At 45.9% G+C, this 19,750-nt stretch overlaps 1 protein-coding gene across 2 annotated transcripts in view; it reads left to right on the plus strand.

Moving 5' to 3' along the window:
• HLF (HLF transcription factor, PAR bZIP family member) overlaps positions 1 to 19,750 on the plus strand; it is a 54,217-nt gene that overhangs the window by 14,286 nt on the left and 20,181 nt on the right. The window lies entirely within an intron of this gene.

The following is a 19,750-nucleotide window of genomic DNA, read 5'->3' on the forward strand; positions in this document are numbered from 1 at the left end:
CTGTAACCGTGTAACCACCTGCTTTCTTGGGTGGCTCTGCTAAGAGATGTATGCTTCACCAGCCAGGGCTGTGTGTTTCATCTCTGTCTCCCACCATCCTCTGACCCTGTGCCAAAAAAAAGAGCTTGAGGGGAGAAAGGGACAAGTGGAACTTACATACATGTCTTTTGGGGCTCTTAAGCCTTTCCAACATGCTGTAAGTATTGTGAGTTGGGTTTCTTCTTTTTTTTTCTTTGGTGACACCTTTGGGCCATGTAGTGAAGAATTACCAGTCCCCCTAGTTGTGGGTGATGGGCTTCGGGGTAGGGAGAGGCAGGATTATGGGTCTCCAAAGGTAGCCCTCTTCCTGGCCTGCCATTCCCCCCAGTGTAAATCTCTTAGATACTTTCTTCTTAACTCCCCCTACAAGATGGTAAAGTGTGTTTCACTTTACCTTTACCAGGGAGGTCCCCAGATAGGAAAAATGGACCCTTCTGTTGAAAGAGAAAGGGAACATGAGGAAATTGAGAAAATGGAGAAAAGTATGAAAGTAGTTTTTACACAAAGGAGACAATGTGATGTTGATTAATTTAAGAATTGGGATTAACCTGATATTACTTTGTTTTTCAGCCCGATTAGAGATGTGGAGCTCTTGGCATGGGTCTTGATATAGTACATTGTGTACTGTACATACGGGTGTGGCAGGATAAAGCTTCTCAAGGTACAACAGTCCTGTCTTAAGATTAACAAAGTACATCAAACTAAGCCAGATTTCCCCCTCTTGATTCCAGCTAAGACTCCCTGAGCATATTTTTACATCTAATGAAGTATCTCTGAGCTTTCATAAAAGAGTGGGCACAATGCTCCTAAGTTTAAATCAGCTAAATGCATATGAAATCATAGCAGTACCCATTATGTGTTACAGCCGGGATGGCGCTAAGCACTTAATGCAAGAGGTTGTAGGAAATCAACTCATATTAGAAATGATGTCGGTTCCTGGAATTTAGTGTCTCCCAAGAGGATTGAATATTGTGGCGACGTCGCCAAAGTGTGTCTTCTCTTTTCTTCATCAGCCCTTCCACTCTGATTACAGGCAGCTTAAAAATAAATTTGGGCATGTCTCGGTGGCCAAAAACCATGGAGATCAGGATGAAATCATTTTCAAGGCAGAAATAACAAGCTTTGATAAAGATATTCAAAGAAACACAGTCTAATAGCATAAGCACGTCGTGGTTAGACCCTTTAGGCACTAAATTAAATTGGATTTAGAGTCGGAGGTCTCCTGAGAAGCCATGATACCTTGGGTAAGTCACTTAAATTATGAGCACCCCCCCCCCCATTTCCTCACCTGGAACATGGCAGCCAATTACAGGATTATCATGAGGGTTAAATTACATTAAATGGTCTAGTCAGTGAATGGACCTGGGATTGTTAGCACTCAGTAAATTTTAATTCAGAGTGAGAATCTGGTATTTAAAGATTACTTCCTAAAAGTAATCTTTAAATAAATATAAAGATTGTAGTTCAGTCTCTGGACTCTCAGTCCCAGATTTCTGTGTTGTTGGACTGAGTCTTTGCAAAGCCTCAGGTGCTTCTCTAGGTACACGAGAAGATTTACTTATTTATAGTCCCAGCTCTGCTATTAAGTGTCTTAAGCAAGTGGTCAACCTCTCTGGGTTTTACTTCTTCATCTGTAAGATGAGAATAATCTGTGCCCTTCTTATTTACAAGTATGTCATAAATATAACATAAGTTAACCAATTAGAAAATTGACCAAACTAAATTCAAATTAAAGTGTAAATTGGGTTAGCATTCTTATTTCCATTGGGTTTTAGGTGGCAAGAGGAGAAAACATGTGGCAACAATTTGAAGGTAGGTCATTTACACAGAGCACTGAATTTGGAGTCTACCAAGTTGAGGCTCTAGGGCTAGTTTATCAGGATTGGGTTGTATGTCCCTGGTCACTGAAGTTCTCAAGGCCTCAGTTTTCTTACCTGTAAAACATGGGTGCTATTTTTAGCTTGATGACTCTGCTCTAAGACTCCATAAGCTGGAAGACTAACATTCACACTTTGGTGGAAAAGAATGCAAAGCCTCTTGGGTTGATGGTGCTGCTCCCAAGCAAGTAGATGGATTAAGAATCTGACATTCTGCCACTCGTAAAGAGTGATGGAGTTTAAAAACTAAAGCTGAAAAGCAAAAGACATTTGACACCTTTGGGGAAAAAACTCAACAGCACTCAAGCTAGTTTCTTCCTTAAAAATGGTCTTCATTTGGGGCGCCTGGGTGGCGCAGTTGGTTAAGCGTCCGACTTCAGCCAGGTCACGATCTCGCGGTCCGTGAGTTCGAGCCCCGCGTCAGGCTCTGGGCTGATGGCTCGGAGCCTGGAGCCTGTTTCCGATTCTGTGTCTCCCTCTCTCTCTGCCCCTCCCCCGTTCATGCTCTGTCTCTCTCTGTCCCAAAAATAAATAAAAAACGTTGAAAAAAAATTAAAAAAAAAAAAAATGGTCTTCATTCTGAATGGGAACCACTGGCTTCTCTTTGGTATTCAACATATCTGAGTAACCCTGGAGGCAAATTATCTGGCTGGAATTATCGCTCCAAGATTTGGATTTTTTTTTTTCTAGCAGTGTTTTATTAGCCAGACAAAATAATTTTTTAAAAAGAGCAAAAAAACCAAAAACAAAAACAAAAACAAAAAACTCCAAAGGCCACAGCTAGCTCTTTTGATGGCAATGTCTCTAGAAGGGCAGTAGCCATCTCTGCTTTTGGCTTGCTCCTCTGCATGTCTGGACTCAGATTTGTAGGGACCTCCCTCCCAAATCCATGTCAGTAGGTTTCACCTCCCAGCTGGCTGCTGTGGGTTGGTAGGTGCCTTGAATGTCATCATGAAAGACTGAAGCTTGGTCTGAGCTCAGCGGAAAGAGTTCTGTGATGAATTAGGGATGTCTGCCATAGGCTTAGGTGGGACAGTATTTGTGCCAGGTATTTGCTGTCCTGACAGAGCAAGTTGGGAAGATCCTTTAGTACTGGTCCCTCCACTGGGCAGAGGATCAGGGACTCGGGCCAGTGCTCTTTCTGGTGTCCTGGAAGAGTGTTATTCCAAGCCCCTGGCACTACTATTTCGTTCTCTGCAGGAGGCTTATTCTGGTTAGTTTGATAGAATAGAAGAAGGGAAGACTATTGATTCTGCACCATGGTCACAGGACAGGAATTGCAACATGGACTGAAGTTGTAATTCCAACAGTCCCCATCAGGTTCCAGTAGATACTCCAGTGGAAGGCGGACTTGGGTGGGTGCTCACTGCTTCAGTGAAGGCTGCCACAAACCACCGAGCCTGGCAGGCTGTGGCCAGCGGTCACGGCTGCGGATTCCCTGGAAACCTGGACCTTGGAATGGCCAGGAGGCTGGGCCCCCCAGTGCTCCACACTGCGATTCCTGACGTTTAAAACAGAAGTGGCCCCATCTTCTTTAAGAAGGCATTGGAGAATTTACCAGTCTGCTTAGGCTTGGGATGACCTTCCGTTACCTGTGCTAATGGAACCAATATTCCACGTTTATTTCTCACCAGTTTTAGAATGAGCTTTATGTTTTGGTGCTGTTGATCTGCTTTCCTGCTGATGTTTGAACCCATAATGCTTCTTGCAGCCCCCTGCCCCATTATGCTTCCCACAACCAGCCAGCCTCTCCCAGTTTTAGATCCATGCCCTGCACCAGTGGACTAATAACAGTCGCATTTTATTGAGAACTTACTATGTGTTCCCTGGGATCAAGGTCACTGTGTGACAAGGGGTGGGTGCAAGAGTGTGTGAGGCAGTGAGGTGAAGTGAGGTTAAACATTGTGGAGAATATAGAAAAGAGTGGTGTGAGAGAGTTCGCCGAGAGTGGACCTGACTTCCTCTGCTACTGTGGTTTCCTCTTGTTTCCAATGACTGCACTTGAGTTCTGCATACGATTAACTTTCAATTATCCTGAGGCCGATTAACTGGTTTGCAGATTAACCAAGGTGAAGGCTCACCTGGGCTTGGGAGGTGCTCATCAACTCAGCTGCTCCAAAATTAGCTGGTTATGGCTGATTGCCTGCCCATGGTCAAGGAGCCTGGGGGCTGGGCTGCTGCAGGGGAGGGGATCGAAGGAGCAATGTCTTCTAGGACCTTTTACTCACTTCAGCCAGAGGAACCCATTGGCCTGTAAAGTCCTGCAATCCCCAGAATAATCGCTGAGAGGTTCAGGGTACTCTGCCCCTGGTACCTCCAGCCTCAACACACTCTCCAAATTGGGAAGATGAAATTGGCCAAAGGGCATAGTGAATTGGAAAATTCTGGAGATTAAGTGATCTACTGTGTTGAAAGGAGGCCCAATGAGCAGGGGTGGCTAATACCCCCTTTTCTTCCTCAGCCTGTGTACCTCCTGCCCAAAGATGTAGATTGACAGGCCTGAGGCACTGAGCAATGCATCCCTCTTGAGGTCAGAGGAGGCCAAGGCCACAGGGGCCATGAGGCAGGAGTTGTCCACAAAAGCAAGCTATTCATGGTTCAGGCCTTCCCATGGTGATTGTTGTAGTTACTTATGAGTCCCTCCCCATGGTTGCCTGGGTTCATGGATAGTTGACTGCATTTGCTGGGCCCCTGGGGGGTGAGGGAGTAGAAGTATGTGTGTTTGCCACACCTTACACCAGATCCGAATATACACAATTTAACCTAGGAGTCAAACTGCCGTATTTGGGGTAATCTCAGTTTTGGGGGGAGGTGCCAAGAGTCCCAAGTATACTCCAAATCTTGAGAAAGTGTCCGTGAAGGCCTACCAAGAAAGCATAAATATTTGTATAGGATTATGTTTGATGGGATTCCATGGATTACATTTATTTTTTAAGCAGCATTCACCTGAGCACCTGACTTGGCTTTTCCTCTCTGACTCTGTTCTCATTTTGCATTCGCCAGGCCTGGAATGCCTTGCCTGGATACAACTGAGTTTGCCGGCAACTGCAGTCCCTTTTTGGCCAGGCCCATGGGTTTCCCTGGGTCCTTCTCCCTGGCTCACGTTTCCCTAGGGCTGTTGGTGTGTACCGTCTAGAGATCACATTTTATTAACACAAAGAAATCTGCTTGGGCTGCCTGGCTCTTGCAGTCACGTGGAGAGAAATGTGCTCCTTTGGTACACCAGCCTGCAGCTCTCTGTGCAAAATACAGTCAAGAGCTGGGCACTGGGCCAAGCTTACATTTCACTTTGGAACACACTTTCACATCACTCCTTGGCAGAACATCCACGGCAGTGTCTATTTGGGGAGTAAGTTAGAGAAGTGTTGTTTCCCTCTTATGAGTGTAGAGAGATAGGACCTTTAAAAAATATTTGACTTTTCCCCATCTTTGCCATCTTCAGGGTGCCCAGGTATTAAGGCGATCCAACCAAACATGGAAGCTGTGTCTCAGTGGCATCCCATCCCTCCCACCATCTCTTGTTTCCCTTGCTAAATCGGTAAACATAGCCAGGACCGCCTGGGACAGAGAAACTTAGGCCAAGGTAATAACATCAAAACCAAAGTCCTGAAACTCTTGAGTAAACTAGTTACCCTCCCAGATAAAACAACTTTGTTGTCCAAATCTTTCTTTCCAAAGATCTAAGACTTTCAAATGTTGGTCCAGGGCCAACCACTGAAGGAAGGAACTTCAGCTAGCCTCCTGGAATGGCAAACACTGCTAAAATAAACAAATGGGCCTTCCATTCAGTTTTCCTCACTGGTCTATTTTTATTTATCCCCTTCCCCCACCCGGTGTACTTTACTGCTTTGTAATACCCCACCCCCCTTTCTCTACCTCTGTTTCCTCTCCATCTTACTCCTCTCAGAGACCATTGATCTCTGAGTTGATCATTTTGATCATTTGCCTTCGGGAGTTTGCTCAGAGTTGATCATTTTGCCTTCGGGAAAACAAATATCTTAATTTCAAAAGGAGGACTCCGAGAAGAGAGGTGATATGCTTCTTTTGGTCTATCCCCTCATACTCAGTTATTATAGATGGCTGCCTAGCGCCTGACTTGGGCTTGAAAATAAAGTTGGTTCTGGAATTTTCAGCTCTCCTTAAGAAAGATCAAAATGATTTGAAAGCAAAGATTTATGGGAATAATGCTAACTTCTCCTCTCTCTATGAAACAGACCCCTCTTGTAACAAATGACTGAAAATAAACTCTTCCTTTCCGGTCATGCCAACCCATAAATTTCATAGGGATTTCCCAAGTGCTGAGCCTTATTCTGATTCTAGTGTTTTCTGCTTTGGACTGTTGCTGTCAGTACCATGGAGCCAAGCAACAATGAATCTAGATTTAAAGAAACGTTTTCCAGCAAGGTGCATATATCAGGCTGCTGCTTCATAGGACAGGCCACCCATGGGAAGCCCCTCATTTGTAAAAGAGGCCCAGAACCTCAGGGACCAAGCTGCAGCCTCTTGCTGGTCACCTGGGGAAGCCTTTGCTTACTCTGCAGAAGGGAGGTGACAGAAACCCATTCCACCTGTCTCAAAAACCTGCTGGTAATTAGCTTTCAAAATAATGCCAAGTCCTCACATGGCTAATAGATGCACACGCTCCTTGGGGGGGTGGAAAGAGTGCTACTTCACAGAGTTAGACCGTTGCGATCACATTAGTCATTCCAGGCGAGGTCAGAGAAGGTTATTGGAGAGATGGAAGTCGCCCTGCAGTTTCAAAGAGGTCTCCTGAAAGTATTGAGAAATAGTTGAAGTTCAGAAGTTTATTTGAAGCTTTGTTCCCCTTCCCCTGATAAGCCAGACAGGTAATTTTTAGCCACATTTTCTTTTTTGACAGACCAAAGCTCTAGCACATGATTGAGATGATCTGTAGTCGGCATCAAGTGTCAGTTCTCCATTGCTTGTGTGGATTATCCGTGCGGCATATTGGCCACGGTCAATGTGTAAGCCCTGGCTGGTTGCCATTTGCCACCCAGCCAGAGACCACCTCAAGGCTTCCACCTTGTGCCCTCGCTTGGGGAAGTGTTCAGGGAATGTGATTTCATTTCATAATTAACTGGAGTGATGCACGGTGCATTTCTTCACGCATTATTGTGGCAGGGCAGTTATCACTCAGAATTGGCCATCCCTAGACTGCTTTGAAAATCCGTAGGTGAATTTGTTGGTCCTGAGTTGGCCTGTCCTCACTCCAGTGTGAGTATTTCAATCCTGCAGGATTTTTTTTTTTCATTTTGTGTGAAATGAAGTAGGTGAAGGTGTGTTAAAACCCATCTTGTCTCCCAAAGCACTTCTGTAGATGCATGACTCTGCACTTGACCTTGAGGTTCTCGGACATGGGGACTAGGCTTTTATCTCCATCGCCTCAGCACGTGCTTTATACCATAGTTGACGTTCAGTAAACATTTGTTGAAATAACAAAGGCATTACTTTCATTACAAATGGTTTTAAAAGAGAACTTGTGCTGACTTTAATATCTTCATTGATGCCGACAGAATTGTGCTCAACGCGGTGAGTCTTTGCAAAGGGTCAGGATGGCCCTTTGACAGAGCTGACTCAAGGTGGTCTTGGAGGAGGTGAGGTGCAGATATATCCTGCTGCTGACATGGTGATAGCTCCAGAGCTCATCCTGAGGCTTGTGTGAGCTGCTGTTCTATGTGAACGCTTTGCTATTTTCCAACTAATTATTCGATAGTCATGGATGAAGAGTGTTTTCTGACCAGAGCATTTAGATGCTTACAAATAAAAGTGGGTTTTGACCCCCCAGTTTTCCATCCCTCGATGGCAGGCAGAATTGGAAGGCACCAGCTCCAGCCTGCATGTTCCCAGATCACCTGTAAGAGTTCTTAAAACTCATCCAACAGGTTCTTGATTGGGATTTTACCTGGGTAAGTAGAGAAGTTCTATGTTGGGTTGGGGGAAGGGAGAAATGCAGAGAGACTTTTATTTAAAACACCAGCTTCTATTTCTTGGGTCAGTAGACATGGGAGGATGCCTCTGGGTGTGGCATGTTAGGGAGGAACTTCTTTGAGTGTAGGATTTGGTTGGTTTATGGAATGGCTCCATGGAATGGCTCTTCTGCCCATACCAGCCAGCAGTTGGGGTTCACTAAAACAGACATGGTGCTGCTGAAGAGGAGAGGGGCTTCCCAGGTCACTGCCCTGAAGAGTCACAACCCACCACTGACATGTATGTTGCTGGTCTGCTCCACCGGCAGCCACAGGTCAAGAGTTGGAATGGGTTGATCCCTGGCTTTGTGGTGTCTTGAACATTCCCTGCAGAATTCATTCTAAGTGCCCTACGTGCTTGCGCCCACACCAGGGAATTTAGCATGAACCTTCTGACAAATGCCCTGAGAGGCTGGACTGTTCCCACATGGGCCGCTGCTATTCAGCTTACTCTGCCTCAGTTTAGTAGTATGTTGGGAAAAAAAATCACAGCCTTCTCACCAGGGTGAAGCGGCAAAGGTCTGTGGCTAGAACAGTGCAGAAAATCATTCAAACAACTGAGGCATGTGAAGCGTTATTTTGAAAAAGTTCTAAAATACAAAAAATAGTACATAGCAGGCATCCTTCCCATCTCCCAGAATTAACAATTTAACATATTTACCTTATATTGATATACAAACATCATGAACACATTCATCTATGAATTTAAACATTGCAGATCGCGTTGGGGTCTTGGGGAACTTTTTAAAAAGAGGAATGTGTTAACTCCTAAGGGAGCACTGAAATAATTCAAAGTCTGTTTTCTCAGGTCTTAACCCCCTCCTAGCACTTTGCATCTATTGTATTAATAAATAAGCCTGTTTTTAGTACAGAAAAAAAAAAAGGCCAGGCTAATTCATTAGAAGGCTGCATTCCCTTGGGTTGCGTTTTGTCAGAGGGTGGGAGGGCTGGAGGGCAGCTCTTGGGTGCAGCGCTGGATGTTTCCCTTTGGGATGTAGAAGGAGCGTCCCTTAGCCCCAGAGGCACATCCCTTCCTGCCTCTGTGCTGAAGGAAGAAACAGACCGATACATGAAACCAACATTAAAAGAAGGAGATTGTGCAGCCTGAGGACTTCAGTCGTGTGTTGTGATGCTGGCTCACCCTGAGGACGCAGGGTCCCAGGGGATGCTGGTGGCACACCTATGCCATGTGCAGCTGCTGGTCACTGTGCTTTTTCTCTCCTGACTGATGAAATCCTCAGGATCAGGCGGTCTGCAGTGTGTACCAGTTTTTCTCTGAACGTAGAGCCTCCATCACACAGGATGGGTAGAAAAGAAACGGCACAGTAATAACGAACCCTTCTTTAGTGCTTACTACGGTCTGGGCACTAGGCTAAGTGGTTTACATGTATCATCTCATTAAAACTCCAAACAGCCTGTGGGTACTCCTATTATTAGTACAGGCAGGCACTATTACCGCCCTTTCGCAGGTGAGAAAACAGGCCCAGAGAACCAAAGAAATGCAGCAGCACACAGAGTTAGTAGTCTGCATGGCTGGAATACAAGACCAGACCATGGAGTCAGACCCCGAACCGCGCGCTGAGCCACTACCCTCCACTGCTTCTCAGTAGAAGGCTCTTGGCCTGTGGAACGTGGCAGAACTCCTGGAACCTCTGAACACCTTTGTCAGTGGCACAACACAGTGACACATAGGTACCGGGAAGCTAGACGCAGAAGGAAAGAAGACAAAAGGAGCCACTGCAATCCGACCAGAGTGCCTGTCTTTGGAGGTCCTAGTTTCTCAGCCAGTTCCTGGGGAGTCTGATTTTAAACGACACAGAGAAGCTGGTTTTCAAAACACAGGCATTACTTATAAATCAGGAAGGATTTCATTTACAAATGAATTCTGTGCTTTTGAAGGACGCTTCAAGTCCACAGTGCCTTCCAATATCGTTTTAAATGTGAAACACCATGAAATGATAAGCACGCTGATCCAGGAAGATATAGGGATGCTCCAGTGGGGTATTAGGAACACTTAATGCCTCTCAGCTAAGCCCGCAGTACAGTCTGCATAAGTCAAGACAGGGTTCATTCTTCCTGTGCCCACCCTCTGGTGGTCTGCCCCAGTGCAACAGGGAGACACGGATTTCCCCCTTCAGCCATCCTGAGAAGTCCTGGGGGGCGGGGGGTGGGAGGGGAAGCAACATCGTCACGTGACTGTGCTGGGCACCAGCTCTGCATCTGCCCTCAGCTGGGTGAATGGAAGCAGTTGTAGGTGCTTACTCCCTGTTTGCCCCCTGAGAGCTGTGCTTGGTGAGAGGTCCCCACAGACTCAGAGCATGGGGCCGAAATCTTCTCCCAGAGCGTTGGATCTGAAGCAGCAGAGAGCATGCAGCCAGCACTTGGTAAATATTGGTTCCCTTCCCCTTCCTGTGTGTGAGGCGAGTTGTAGGAGTGAAGCATCAGCAGTTCGGAATGCAAAAATAGAGCTCCATGTGAGGATGTGGCCTCTTTTCCCCGAGTGCGGACCAGATGTCAGGCTGCCTGGTAAGGACTCGGGGAATGCGATGGCTTCCTTCTTTGGGGCTTCGCTGCTTCTCCCCATATGGAGAAGCCTCCCTTTCAATGCACTTCTTGGATCCAAAAAAACAAGAATGAAAAGGAAGATGGTATAAAAGTCTTAGGAATGAACTTCCTGTATTCTCCCTCTTCAAAAGGACTTGTAATGTCTTATTTGGATCTTAACGGCAAGTCTGATACCTGGTCATTATCCCTGTTATTTAATAACATAATAAAAATTAATGGAGATCCATCAAATGGACATTTGGGAGAGCACTTACTTTCTAACCAGATATTTACTGAGGGCACTGAACGAGGTGTTGGGGATTCAGAGGTAAGGAAGACACCGTCCCTTACCCTTGTGTCTTGAAGAATGAGCAAAAATGATGTCAATAGGAAGGATACATTTAAGTGACTCATTGAGTTTTTCTTGACTGATATTAAGAATTAATCTCCATGAAATATGCACAGGGGAAAAAAGCACAGGAAATCCTTCCGATCATAGTGTTATGTGATCACACTGAACTGGAATAAAAAAAAAATGGGGGGAGAAAAAGAATAAAAAGAATGTACGTGGTGGTTAATCCCCAAAGGGGCTAACTCCCTTCCACCCAGAGAAAGGACATGTTTGCTGTATGGTGAGGGACCCAGTGCTCTGCATTTCCAGGGCAGCTGAGCCACGTGTCTCAAGCGTGGTATGTTTAAAGAAGATGTTGGGAGGTTAGAGGCGGCATAATTGATGTGATTTGACAGTTGCTGTGGCAACACGCCCACTTCCAGAAAATCAGTGTTAGTGGGAGGGCAGAAAAACTCGTGGCACTCGCCCCGGGCTGCCCTATGCCCCATGCTTTCTGGGCCAAAGGTGTGGATAGATTGAGAAGGACAAATGCCCCACATGTCTGATTATCACCTGCCTCTGTGGCACTGACTCTGGAATAAGATAAGGAGATGAGTAAAGCAGAGCAAAGACAACAGGGAAACAGTGCAGAGGAAGAGGGGGTGGCCTGAGCAAGCATTGCCAATTTCTTTTAGGAAAACATCTCCCCAGTGTTGTGTTTGAATATATTGAACGACCATGGATTTCTATGAAAAAAATGCACATGACATAAATACGTATAAACCTCTGTTTATGGAAGCAGCATCAAAGAATGCTTTGGACATAAATAAAACCATCCTTAGAGTAGTAAAAAGACTTGGGTTAATGAAAAATTGGTTTTGACAAGTTTTGACTGAGAACTGGATGATTGCCTCTGGGGCGCCATCTTCTGGCGAGTCTGAGGTAGCACATGGTGTGAATACTCCAGTTTGTGTGGGCGGTGGGTTTCCTTAACAAGCTTGAGCGTCTGATCTACTTACATCCACAAGGGCTATTTCTCTTACATCACTGGTTCTCAACCTTGGCCTCATGTGAAAGTTGCCGGCGGATCTCTTTCAAACAATTTATTTTAAAATATTTAGTTCAAAAGTAATATATGATCGTTGTAAAATTAAGTCGGAACTCTACAAGTGTACAGCTTGAGTTCTTACATCTCATTCCCAGATTTAAGTGTCAGCAGTTTCTTGGACACTCTTCCGTCTTCTTTGTGTTTATAAGAGTGTGCGTATGGAGTATGGAAATATATGTATGTACGTACACTATACATAGAACAGTATGCATACTACACATAGTATATATAGACTATACATAATGTTATACAACTTGCCTTTTTCCACAATAGTGTATATGGACCTACTGACTACATGGAATCCCGTTGTCAGGACTATGCTATAATTTATTTAACAAGTACCTTTAGCTTGTTTTCATCCTTGGTTGCCAATTTTTTTTGGACATTTGTGTGGCATATCTAAAGTTTAAATTCCTAGATGTGGAATTGCTTGATTAAAGTGTATAGGAGCTAGAAGAATTGTTCTGGTTCATACTCCCACCAAAAGTATGTGAGAAGACTATTTCCTCTTTCATTAAAACAAAACTAATGAAACTCAACAAAAATACAGAGCTTCTTTGTATGGAAACCGATTTGACAATAAATTTCATATTAGAAAAAACCTCAAAATATAAAAATAATAATATTTTCAAAAAAAATAAATAAAATAACATGGTTACTTCCTAAAAACAAAAAACAGATAAAAAAAATACAGAGCTTCTGATTGGAGTGGAAGGGGCACTGAGCATCTACATTATTTAAAAGTTCCACAGGTGAATCCGATCCCTAGCTAGGGTTGGGAACTATGGCCTTATATAGAGGGGGTGCAATTAAGAGGCAGTGGTCCTCAACAATGATGCCTTGGTTGTGCCCTTTCATATCCATACAGCAAAACTTCCTGTAATGTGGTCGATTGGAGAAATAGAACCATCCATTTTCTCTAGGGTTCCTGTTGAACTGGAGGTCTTTATTTAGACAAATATAAACATTAAATGAATCTGTATTTGAAATAGCATAGGAGTCAAGCTACAAGAGCCTGAGAAGGAGGACGTAGGTGCAGTTTGATACTTTTCTCACTATTCTGTAATTACTTAACCATAATCCATTTTTTCTTTGTATGGACCTTTAAGAAAGAATCATTTTGCTCCTTTTGGCATGACCTCAGATTCCATCAGAAGTAAGTAGAGTTTGTGGGTATTAAAAGTCAATACTTCCTTCTCTGATTTCAGTATGAAAAACCCCCAGGCTGGTGGTGCACAGCTTGCCAGCTCTGGGAATTAAATTGTCTCCTTTCTCTTGCTTAGTTAGCCTCAATAGATTGCAAGAGAGAGAGAGAGAGAGAGAGAGAGAGAGAGAGAGAGAAGGAAGGAATAGACATTTCTTCTCCAGGAGACCTGTTTTAAGAATTATCCATCTTGAGGAATTATTCCAGTTATTGGCCTTCTTTCATAGCCTGTTTCTGATGAAAAAAAAAAAATCACCATCTTCAGTTTTTCTGTCCTTTCCCTTGAGGCCATGCTCAGCATCCTCTTCTGTATGTCTGTCCACTGAGCTGCTGTCAAAGGAACATCGTGTCCCTTGCTGTGTGGCATTGGGAAGCCACATGACACATTCACCCCTCATGCCCCTACCAACCTGAAGACCATTTTTCTCCATCTAACAGCATGTATGTCTTTTCCTTTTTGAGGAAACTGACTCCTGCCCCTCCCACCTGTCATTTGCCTGGCTTATCTTTACGGTTGGTATCCTTGTCAACCAACTCAATCACCATGATTAGGCAAGAACTGCCTTCTGTGAAGAGAATTTTCTGTTAGGAAATCTGAGCGGATTGGCATGCGGGGTTCTCAAGACGTTAGAACAGTGAAGGATTTCAGAGTAACTGGGGTAGTCTTGGTCCACTTGCAGACTATGGCGGGACTTCCATTCTCGTGCACCATCCTAGTGGGCACTGGCTTGACAAACTAAAGAAGAAAGTGCTTGACAATGGCTTAGTGTCTAGTTTCTGTTTTCTTTTTTTTTTTTTTAATTTTTTTTTCAACATTTTTTATTTATTTTTGGGACAGAGAGAGACAGAGCATGAACGGGGGAGGGGCAGAGAGAGAGGGAGACACAGAATCGGAAACAGGCTTCAGGCTCCGAGCCATCAGCCCAGAGCCTGACGCGGGGCTCGAACTCACAGACCGCGAGATCGTGACCTGGCTGAAGTCGGACGCTTAACCGACTGCGCCACCCAGGCGCCCTAGTTTCTGTTTTCTGAGAGGCATCCACATCTCCTGCCTGTGAAATGTAAAGGCAGATTTTTGTCCCATGCCGATTTCTCCCTAGACTACATCAGGCAGGAGCCAGATGGGTTTAGCTTGGCTACAAACTCTTGGTGCAAGGTGGAAATTTTCAATTTCTCTGAAACAACATTTTTCTAAGAAACTGCCTGGTCTGGGGTATTATTGTAGTGTGTGTTAAGGAACTTTAGGACTATAGGCTGACTTACTGCAGGTTGATAAATATGGGTGAAAATTTACCTGTGTCTCCCTCTTCCCTCCCCCAACCAACATGGTGGTAAGAACTAGATTTAATAATCCCTCCATTTTTATTACTTGTGTGAATCAGTGGCTGTTTGGCATGTTCTTCCCTCTGTGGGACTTGAATTTATTTAAGAAAACCTGAGTGTATGCCTTTTCCCCAAGCCTTGGCTTGCATTTGAATGTAAAAATCAGCAGATTGCTGTAAACTATATATCTCACGCCATAGCTTTCTCTTTACTTCCCCCCAAATGACTGAGACCGAGCTGTTTCTTATTTATAATGTAATTCTTTCTGTGACACCTCATCACAAAGGTATATGCCAGTCTGGCAGTGATAAGACTGAAGCTGAAATGCCCAGCAGCAGCTACCAGGGCCGGCAGTATTAGGGGATTGCTCACCTCACCCGCCGTGAGATGCTGGGGGCACAACATCCATTTTTTTTTTTTTTTTAGATAACAGCTGACTCCATGGAATGAAGTTGATTCTTTTTCCCCCAAGAATCCACATCCCTGACTTAGCATAACCCCCCTCCCCTTTGGCAGTTCGTATTGCCTAGCAACGCTTATTTAGTAACCTTCCAGAATTATCATTAATAAGGAGAGAAAAATGTCCCTGTTCCATGTTATATACGCAGCCTGTGGTACATACAGACATCTCTAATTGTAGGCTAGAGAGGGGATCTCTCCAGGCATTTTCATCCATCATCCTCCCTATCTCTACTGCCCATGCCCGCAAAACATACACTTGATAGACCAGGAATAATAATAATAATAATAATAATAATAATAATAAAGATTTTGTGGGAACTTCACGCAGTAGGTACAGTGGGCAGCAAAGAGAAATACCTCTGTTAGGCTCGCTATACTAAGATGCCTTTGCAAGCCCCCCTCACAAAATACCCACACAGAGAATGGGAAGTAGACACCTAACATCCCAAGACGCATGGAAGAACCCTCGGATCTCTGCTGCACGTAGGGGCCAGATGAGCATTGCTTGGAGGAAGTTGTTGGACACCAGCCTTTTTGGCACTAATTTTACTGGTGGGCGTGTGTGGGTGCAGGTGGAAATGTAGAAAGAACATTAGGGCCTTGGAACTAGCCCTAATTTGAATGTAGTCTCTTCCGAGTACTTGACCTTGAGTAAATTACTTGATTTGTCTCCTTGTATTGTGTCTCATTTGTGTAATGGAGGTAATAATATAGCTCCTTGATTAGGAGGCACAGTGACTGCCCATAAGGGAGTAACAACATAATTAGGAAAACCATCTTTTTGGTCAGTCCCATTTCACCAGCTTGTCCAAGAACTAGCTTACCTCCTCTCTCTCTGGCCTCTCCAAAGTATCTTCCATGGAGTGTTCTTCTCCCTGTCCCTAAAATGTCAGGGTTTCCCCCAGTACCTTTTCTCTGGTTTCCTTCAGGCTCTGTGTTCTCACCTGGGGTGGGGGATTTCAAGGTTACTAAATCTGTAGGTGTTGTTAGGATTGCTCTTCTGAAGCCTAGACTCATGTACAAAGCTGAGATCATGTCCTCAAGCTTCTTCATCTGGAATGCATAGGCACCCCACACTCAATGGGCCCATGGCCAGACACTCTCCTTTCCTTTGGATGTGCTCACTCCACCGTAGTCCCTATTTCCAGTGAATTTTAACCACCTCCTTTTTCCAGCTGTCCCGGCCAGAAACCTAAAAATTTATCTTGCTCTCTCCTCTTTTCCCCATATCTAGTTGGCTCATGGTGAACCCAACTCATCAGTAGGTCTTGAACCTACCTAGTCCTCTGCCATTTTGTGGGGGGCCTTCCTTTCCAGTCTTCCCTCTGATCTCTCCTCTGTTTGGTTGCTATAGCAGTATGCCATCAATTGTTCCAGTCCCTTGAGGATAAATCTGACCATCTGAAGCCATTCTGTGGTCTCAATTTTTTGAGACCTCTCTTTGCCGTCTGAGCTCCAACTATACCAACCATTCAGTTCCTTGACTGGCCATGAATTTTCTCATATCGTCATGCCTTCACATATTCTGCTCCCTCTGCCTTGACCACCCTGTTTCTTGATTTGCCTGGCCAATTTCAAGAGTCCACCAAGATGCCTCCTCCCTCAGAGAAGTTATTCCTGATGTCCCTACAGTCTCTGCAGGGATCTGGATTAATGATCAACCTTTGAACTCCAACCTTTGGTTCCCAGGGTAAAGCTCTCTCTTGGAGCACTTAGCACCTGTATTCATCTATTTGCTCACTTGCTTCCACAGGCACTCCGTATGCTCCCAGGGATTGTTTCATTTATAAATTCTCAGAGCCTAGTTCATACTAGGTGTTCAATGAATGTTTGTTACACAAATGAATGTTTTAATCAGCAAGCCTTTGTTAATCATCTTTTATGCAAGGCGTTGGCAAGGCTTTTCTCTCAAAAGATTTCCAATCTAATTTGAGAATAGGTAATTGCTTAGAAGTTGTAGACTGACTTAATTTGGTAAAAATTCTAGGCTGGCATGTGCTTAGTGCAACATGAAATGGATGCTAACTGCGAGGGCAGTTAGAATTTGCTACCAACACTGGGGCATTCAGCAGGAGGAGGGTTTGAATTAGACCCCGATGGGTGGCAAGACAGGTAGAGGTAGGATGTGAGCAAGAATATCCAGGAAGCAAGGCAGCTTGTCTTGAGCAGAGACTACAAGATGAGGGCAGTGTGCCTGAATAAGGAGGGCCTTCACTCTCAGAGTTTAGAAATGGGAGGCAGTGGGGAGCCATTGGCTACTGTTGATTCTGGAGATGTTCTAGAAAGAGTATCCTGGTGGCTGTATTGGCAGACAGGATAGCAGGTGTCAGAGAGACCAGTCCAGAAGGTATTGAGATTGTCGGAGTCCTTAGTAGAAGGGCCCGCACCTGGCCTAAAACAAGGACTTAAACCACAAAGGAAAACCTCCCTAGAGCTTCAGGGATCATTTATTGCCAGAGCTGGAATGAGCCTTTACCGTCATTCCAACCTTGCATCCCGTTATTTAATGGGTGGTCAAAGGGAAGCCCAGGGAGTCTCCCCAAGGTTTCCATAACTGATGGAGTCTTTGGATTCGGATGTGTGGCTCACTTCTCCTTCCCACGTGAGAGGTCTGTGGTTAATATTCAAAGCCTGATAGAACGGAGAAATGGACAGTTAGTTGGCCGGCACGAGAGGCTGATGATCCCTGGGAGTGTGGAGAATGGGTTTGGCCTAAACACCCTGAGGTGGAGGTGACAGTGAGAACCGGGGGCAATGTGCAGTGACGACCGGATCAGGCTAGGACTCTGTGAACTTTGGTAGGAGCCAGCCACACAGAGCCCTGGCCCAGGGCCAAGGCAAGGAGGCTCTGGAAAAGCATGTTTACTTTTGGGTGCTCAGCTTGGAGTCTTGCACAGGAAAGAATTTTTGTGAATCTCCTTGAGAAGCTGCAGAACTACAGACACACCTGAATCCTATTCGTGTTCATCCGGAAACTCAGGCTTTAAAACAATCCTGTTTTTCTTCCTATGTTTGTTTACTGTGGTTTGGGGGTTGGGGAGAGGAGGAAGGGTGTTGTTCAGGGACAGTGTGGGCCCTTTGTTTGCTGTGGGCTCCTGGGTTCTCCGGGAGCGTCAGCAACCTCGCCACTTATCTGGCCTCCTGTTTCACTCCCTCCTCTCAATCCAAACAAAAAAATTTAACATAGCCCAAAGGAGAATGGACAGTTTGATAACACGCCATGGCAGCATTTTGGAAACTGCCGGTTTCAAATGACTAGGCCTGCACATTTTCACCAACTCAGACAATTAAAGAGACTCCGGGGACCTAGGTGGTGCTGATTCAAGTGGTGCACATTGTCATTAAAAATGGAAAGAGCCTCTGAAAATAGACTCCAGGTTGCGAGAGCTTGTTTCGCTGCTTGATCAGAAAGTAGCCCCATCCTACAGGGACCCAGGTAAATCCCTTAGCGACTTTCTCCATTGGAAAACATGCCCATTGGCTCTGCCTGCCTCCCAGGGCCCTCAGGAGGGTGCACTGAGGCCCGAGAGACGCAACATGCCGTCGAACTAGGTCCAGATGCAACAGTCAGTGCGAGCGGGAGCCCCTGCCCGTCACCGCTCCTCTGTGGAACACGGTCGGTCTTGACTGCATCCCCACCCCCCCACCGCCATGCAGCCCGTGGCGGGGGTCTGACGAGGGGCCCACGGTGAGCACACACTGGACTTCAGTGTCCACTTGGTCCTCTCCACGTGTTTCTTGTTGCTTAGTGTCTAGTGCGTGGAGCTGCAGGGAGACTTGAGATGGCCATTGTCTGCCACTCCCATGGTCACAATGGCAGCCTCAGGAGGGATAGGGCCTGCCCTCTTCCAGAAGGGATAGTTGGAGCACAAAACGATCCAAAGACTTTGAGCTAGCCAGCAGGTGGCTGGGATTTAACCTTCCAGTTCCTGGGTCTTTACCCCACCGTGCATTCCCTGCACCCACAGAGGAAACCAGGGGGCCCCATCTTCCCCTGCTGTAGCACCAGAGCTTTGGGGTGGAGTGGGGGCAGGAGCATGAGTGTGTGGGAAGAAGACAGTGCCTCCTGTTACCCATTCATGACCCTACCTACCTGCCCTGGGCCAGTGTGGCCCGATCGGAAATATGCCTCGCTTGGGCCTCAGTCTTTGACACCAAGTTCATTTCCAGCCAGGCTTTATTCCTCTGCACCCTGAGGTGCTGTGGCAGGGATGGGGAGAGGCCACGGGCCCCAAGGAGAGGAGGTGGAGGGTGCTCTGTCTCAGGAGCTATGGCGAGCAGGCCAATAGGCCCATGTGTGCTCTGACCACTAGCTGAAACTTCTGCCCCCCACTTGACTGACTTGAAACAGGCTGCATTTATTAGCTCCTCTGGCCTCACCTTCCTGTCAGTTCAAGGAGGCAGCTTTCTTGCTGACACCGTTGGCAAGAGGCATGATGATAAACACCCTTGGAATGAGAGGCCTCGTTAATCTGGTCCCGGCTCCTGCCAAGTTAGGAGCTGCCGAGTCAAGTCAGGGCCATTTCGGGTACTGCTGCACAATCTCAGGGCAGAGTGCTTGTCCTGGTCCTAGGGTCACATGGGGGGACACGGTCACCTGGGCTGCAGCTACAGGAGAGCAGGCACTGGGGAGCATGAGGGAGGGACACGGGGACTTGCTTTCCGGCCTGCTGCCCACCCCATCCAGCCCTACACAGCAGAGGAGAGAACGAAATTGCATGTGCAGCGACAGCCGCAGGCCACAGAGCCATTTAGGGGCAAAGCCATGATGAGTCCAAGTGTGTCTGAGCTTTCTGATGAACCGTGCTGACTCGCAGGACAGGTCACAGCAGAGGGATGAAGGCCAGAGCTGAGCCTCAGAAACAGCGTTCCAGC

Source organism: Panthera pardus, unplaced genomic scaffold, assembly GCF_024362965.1.
Source record: "Panthera pardus isolate Hobbes unplaced genomic scaffold, ASM2436296v1 HiC_scaffold_3, whole genome shotgun sequence".
NCBI lineage: Eukaryota > Metazoa > Chordata > Mammalia > Carnivora > Felidae > Panthera > Panthera pardus.